Here is a 6,281-nt window from a genome sequence, read left to right on the forward strand (position 1 = left end):
GAGTCTCATCTATCACATATGCCTGCTGTTTCTTATTTTTCTTTAGCTATTTTCATGACCTGTAATACTGTATCTATAGCCAAAGTCTAGGGACAGGCTGTTTAGGAAAACAGTGCACAGGTTCCAGGCAATATCTAGACACTGTGAAGAGTTTCAAAGACATGTCTTAGGCAGTGAAGTAAGACAGGTGCTAGGGAGTGCTTTTTAAATTCTGAAAACTGCTTGTAAAAATCTAGAGCTTATTGCTTTGCTTTCTAATTTTTTTCTTTTTTCTTTTTTTAGTTTTTAAAGGAGCTCCTAATACACATAAATAAAAAAATCCCGTAAGGTAGATCTTGCTAGGACATCTTTGCTAGTCTAACTGAATATCAAACTTAGGATTTTGAATAGGTTGATATCTTTTCTTTAAAATGCCATTAGGTATGATAAAAAATTTATGGAGTTCTTTCCTTAGACTATGTCCTCAATGGATTATTTATTGATCTTTCAAGGCCAATTAATTGTTCTGCTTCTTGGTACTATTTGTATACTTCTTTTATCCTTTTATAAGATTTTAATTCCTTTTGAGGAAATTGTTCTATTTATTATGATACTTTGATTTTTAAAATTAAAATAGTACTGAAAAGTCAAAAAAGTAAAAGTGTATAGGGAATAAACTCATAATCTCTATCTTCTCCCTTCAATCCTGTCCCAAAATATAACCCACATGATCAAATTGGAGGGTAATCTCCAAAATGGCAACCCACTCCAGTGTTCTTGCCTGGAGAATCCCAGGGGTGGGAGAGCCTGGTGGGCTGCCATCTATGGGGTTGCACAGAGTTGGTCACCACTGAAGTGACTTAGCAGCAGCAATCTCCAAAACTTTCTTTCTTTTCATACAAATATATACAGAATTTATTTCCTTTTTATTGCTTACTCCACATAGAATTCTGTAACTCAAAAAAAACAAAAACAAAAACAAAACATCTTACTTATCATAGCTATCTGCCCATAAATCACTTACTTCTAACTTCTTCTTAGTAAGAGCATATTATTCCATACTATGGATGCTTTGTTGCTGTTATTGTTCAGTCACTAAATCATGTCCAACTCTGTGATCCTATGGGCTGCAACATGCCAGGCTTCTGGGTCCTTCACTGTCTCCCAGAGTTCACTCAAATTCATGTCCTCTGAGGTGGTGATGCTATCTAACCTTCTCATCCTCTGCCACCCCCTTTTCCTTTTGCCTTCAATATTTCCCAGATTCAGGGTCTTTTCCAATGAGTCAGATCTTTTCATCAGGTGGCCAAAGTATTGGAGCTTCAGCTTCAGCATCAATCCTTCCAATGAATATTCCAGGGCTGGTTTCCTTTAGGATTGATTGGTTTGATCTCCTTACAGTCCAGTGGGTGCTCAAGAGTCCTCCAGCACCACAATTCAAAAGCATCAATTCTTTGGCTCTCAGCCTTCTTTATGGTCCAACTCTCATATTCATACATGGCTACTAAAAAAACTATACCTTTGACTATGTGTACCTTTGTTGGCAAAGTGATGTCTCCGCTCTAATACACTATCTAGGTTTGTCATCGCTTTCCTTCCAAGGAGCAAATGTCTTTTGATTTCATGGTTGCAGTTGCTGTCCACAGTGATTATGGAGCCCAAGAAAAGAAAATCTGTCACTGCTTCCACTTTTCCTCCTCTATTTGCCATGAAGTGATGGGACTGGATACCATGATCTTAGTTTTCGTAATAGTGAGTTTTAAGCTAACTTTTTCACTCTCATCTTCCATGCTCATCAAGAGGCTCTTCAGTTTCTCTTTACCTTCTGTCATTATAGTGGTATCATCTGCATAAAAAGTGAAAGTGAAAGTAAAGTCGCTCAATCGTATCCGACTCTTTGCAATGCCATGGACTGTAGCCTATCAGGCTCCTCTGTCCATGGGATTTTCCAGGCAAGAGTGCTGGAGTGGATTGCCATTTCCTTCTCCAGGGGATCTTCTCGACCCAGGAATCGAACCCGGGTCTCCCACATTGCAGGCAGATGCTTTACCGTCTGAGCCACCAGGGAAGCCTTATCATCTGCATACCTGAGGTTATTGATATTTCTTCCAGCAATCTTGATTCCAACTTATGATTCATCCAGTCTGGCATTTCACATGATGTACTCTACATAGAAATTAAATAAGCAGCCTTGTCGTACCCCTTTCCCATTTTGAATGAGTCAATTATATGACACAAATAAATAGATATCCCATGTTCTTGAGTTGTAAGGATTAATATTGTTAAGGCGGCCATACTACCCAAAACAAACTACAGATTCAATCCAACTTCTATCAAAATACTCATGACATTCTTCATAGAACTAGAACAAACAATCCCAAAGTTTGTAAAAAAAACTCACCGAATATACAAAGCATCTTCAGAAAGAACAATAAGAAAGAGATATCACATTCCCTGACTTCAGATTATACTACAAAGGCATAGTCATCAAAACAACAGGGTGGTCAGTGGGTCTCGAGGCTGCGGCTGCAGAGGAAGCACCTGAGGAGGAGCTGCAAAGATGCTGTCCGTGCTCATGGCCATGGCCATACCCACGCCTTCCCTCTGTGAGCCGACTGGTCTCCAAAAATGCTTTGATATCATCATTCATTGCTGCAAGGAACCTGCATGCCTCTAACTCTCGTCTTCAGAAGATTGGCACTGCTGAGGCGTCCTCTGTTCTTGAAGAGTGTATTCTTGGAGCTGATAATTCTGTTAACCTTGAAAAGACTGGGTATGTTTTAAGTATTGGTTATTATATTGCCCAAGTACTTGGGCTAAGAAATGTTCAAACGGAAGAAATGGTAGAATTTTCTTCAGGTTTAAAGAGTATGTCTCTGAACTTGGAGTCTGACAATGTTGGTGTTGTTGTGTTTGGAAATGATAAACTAATTACAGAAGGAGATATTGTGAAGGGAACTGGTGCTATTGTAGATATTCATGTCAGGGAGGAGCTGCTGGGTCGTGTAGTCGATGCCCTTGGTAATGCCATTGATGGAAAGTGTCCAATTGGTTCCAAGGCCTGAAGATGAGTTGGCTTGAAAGCCCCTGGGATCATTCTTTGAATCTTTGTGCAAGAATTGGCGCAGAATGCAAACTGGCATAAAGGCTATGGACAGCTTGGTGCCAATTGGTCGTGGTCAGTGTGATCTGGTTTTTGGTGACTGACAGACTGGCAAGACACCAATTGCCAGAAACGTCATTAACCAGAGATGATTCAATGATGGAACTGATGAAAAGAAGAAGCTGTACTCTATCCATATTGCTGTTGGTCAAAAGAGATCCACTGTTGCCCAGTTGGTGAAGAGACTTACAGATGCAGATGCCATGAAGTAAACCACTGGTGTTTCAGCTACTGATTCAGATGCTGCCCCACTTTAGTACCTGGCTCCTTACTCTGGATGTTCAGTGGGAGAATATTTTAGGGATGATGGCAAACATGCTTTGATCATTTATAACAACTTATCCAAACAGGCAGTTGCTTATCATCAGATATCTATGCTGCTCTGCCAAACCCCAAGTCATGAGGCCTATCCTCATGACGTGTTCTACCTGCACTCCCATATACTGGAGAGAGCAGCTAAAATGAACAGTCCTTTTGATGGTGGCTTGTTAACTGCTCTACCAGTCAGAAACACAAGCTGGTGATGTGTCTGCTTACATTCCAACAAATGTCATTTCCATCACTGACAGACAGATCTTCTTGGAAACAGAATTGTTCTACAAAGGTATCCGCTCTGCCATTAATGTTGGTTTGTCTGTGTCCCGTGTAGGATCTGCTGCCCAAACCAGGGCCATGAAACAGGTGGCAGGTATCATGAAACTGGAGTTGGCTCAGAATCGTGAGGTTGCTGCTTTCGCCCAGTTCGATTCTGACCTTGATGCTGCCACTCAACAACTCTTGAGTCGTGGTGTGCGTTTGACTGAGCTGCTGAAGCAAGGACAGTATTCTCCCATGGCTATTGAAGAGCAAGTGGCTGTTATCTATGTGAGTGTCAGGGGGTATCTTGACAAGCTGGAGCCTAGCAAGATCACAAAATTTGAGAATGCTTTCTTGCCTCATGTTATCATCCTGTTGGGCAAAACCAGGACTGATGGAAAGTTCTCAGAAGAGACAGATGCAAAGCTGAAAGAGATTGTAACAAACTTCTTGGCTGGATTTGAAGCTTAAACTCCTGGGGATTCACATCAAATGCCAGTTTGATTTTGTCATTGTTTCTTCTAGTTCAGCCTGTTTAATACATGTTGTTGAGATAACTGGACAGCTACATGCAAAGAATAAAAATGGACCACTTTATCATATCATATACAAACATAAACTAAAAATGAGTTAAATATTTAAATGAGAGCATAAATCTCCTAGAAGAAAATACAGGCTGTAACCTCTTTGACATCAGTCTTAGCAACATTTTAAAAATTTGCCTCATCAGTCAAGGACAACAAAAAGCAAAAATAAACTAATAGGACTACATCAGACTAAGAGCTTCTCACAGCAAAGGAAGCCGTCAGCAAAATGAAAAGATGACCCACAGAATGGAAGAAGTTATTTGTAAATGATATCTCTGATAAGAGACTGATATCCAAAAATACAAAGAAATACATAAACTTAACATAAAGAAAGGACATGGCAACCCACTCCAATATTCTTGCCTAGAGAATCCCATGGACAGAGGAGCCTGGTGGGCTGCTGTCCATGGGGTTGCACAGAGTTGGTCACAACTGAAGCGACTTAGCATGCATGCATGCATTGGAGAAGGAAATGGCGACCCATTCCAGTATTCTTGCCTGGAGAATCCCAGGGAAGGAGGAGCCTGGTGGGCTGCTGTCTATGGGGTCACACAGGGTCAGACACGACTGAAGTAACTTAGCAACAGCAACATAAAGAAAACAATTAAAAATGGGCAGAGGATCTGAATAGTCACCAAAGAAGACATATAAGTGGTCAACAAGCACATGAAATAGGGCTCAACAACACTAGTCATCAGGGAAACACACATCAAAACCGCATTGAGATACCATCCCACAACTGTCAGAATGACTTTTATCAAAAAGGCATAAAACAACTGCTGAAGAGGATTCAGAGAAAAGGAAATCTTTGTATGTGCTAGTACAATTATAAATTGATGCAAACCTTATGGAAACAGTATGAAGATTCCTCAAGAAACTTAAGATGATAGATTATATATGATCCAGCAATTTCACTTTGGGGAATTTACCTGAAGAAAACAAAAACTCCACTAATTTGAATATATATACATGCAATATAATATATATATTGCATGTATATATATCTCCTTATATTCACTGCAGAATTATTTATGATAGTCAAAATACTGAAATAACTTAAGTATCCATCAATGGATAAATTGATAAGAAAGATGTGATAGCTATAAATACACCACAATGAACAATTATTCTAGTATAAGAAAAAGAATAAAATCTTGCCTTTGAGGCAGGAGTGATAGATCTGGATACTAAGTAGTATACTAGAAAAACAAAGTGTATGGTTTCACTTATATGAGGTGTTTAAAAAAACGAAACAAATGAATAAACAGAACAAAATGGAAAAAAAGACTGATATATACAGAGAATAAACTGGTGGCTTTCAGAGGAGAGAGGGATGGGTGAAATAGGTAAAGAGGATTAAAGGATTCAAATTCAGCTATAAAATAAAAGTCATGAAGATGCAATGTACACATAGGAATGTAGTCTACTGTAACAGCTTCACATGATGATAGACCTGTAACTGAACTTTATTGTGGTTATCATTTTATAATGTGTAATAAATTGATCCTAAAGGAAATCAGTCCTGAATATTCATTGGAAGGACTGATGCTGAAGCTGAAGCTCCAATATTTTGGCCAACCTGATGTAAAGAACTGACTCATTGAAAAAGACCCTGATGCTGGGAAAGATTAGAGACAGGAGGAGAAGGGGACGACAGAGGATAAGATGGTTGGATGGCATCACCAACTCAATGGACATGACTTTGAACAAGCTCTGGGAGTTGGTGATGGACTGTGCAGTCCATGGGGTCACAAAGAGTTGGACATGACTGACTGAATTGAACTAAAATAAATTGAATCATTATGTTGCATACCCAAAAATAATAAAATATTTTATGTTAGTGAAGTGAAGTCCCTCAGTCATGTCCGACTCTTTGCGACCCCATGGACTGTAGCCCACCAGGCTCCTCCGTCCATGGGATTTTCCAGGCAAGAGTGCTGGAGTGGATTGCCATTTCCTTCTCCGGGGGATCTTCC

The 6,281-nt window shown here is 39.7% G+C and overlaps 1 pseudogene; it reads left to right on the forward strand.

Annotated features, from left to right (window-relative positions):
• The first annotated feature begins 2,539 nt into the window (after positions 1-2,539).
• On the forward strand, positions 2,540-4,189 carry LOC128048683 (ATP synthase subunit alpha, mitochondrial-like; annotated as a pseudogene).
• Positions 4,190-6,281: the final 2,092 nt, after the last annotated feature.

The sequence above is a fragment of the Budorcas taxicolor genome, chromosome 5 (genome assembly GCF_023091745.1).
Source record: "Budorcas taxicolor isolate Tak-1 chromosome 5, Takin1.1, whole genome shotgun sequence".
NCBI lineage: Eukaryota > Metazoa > Chordata > Mammalia > Artiodactyla > Bovidae > Budorcas > Budorcas taxicolor.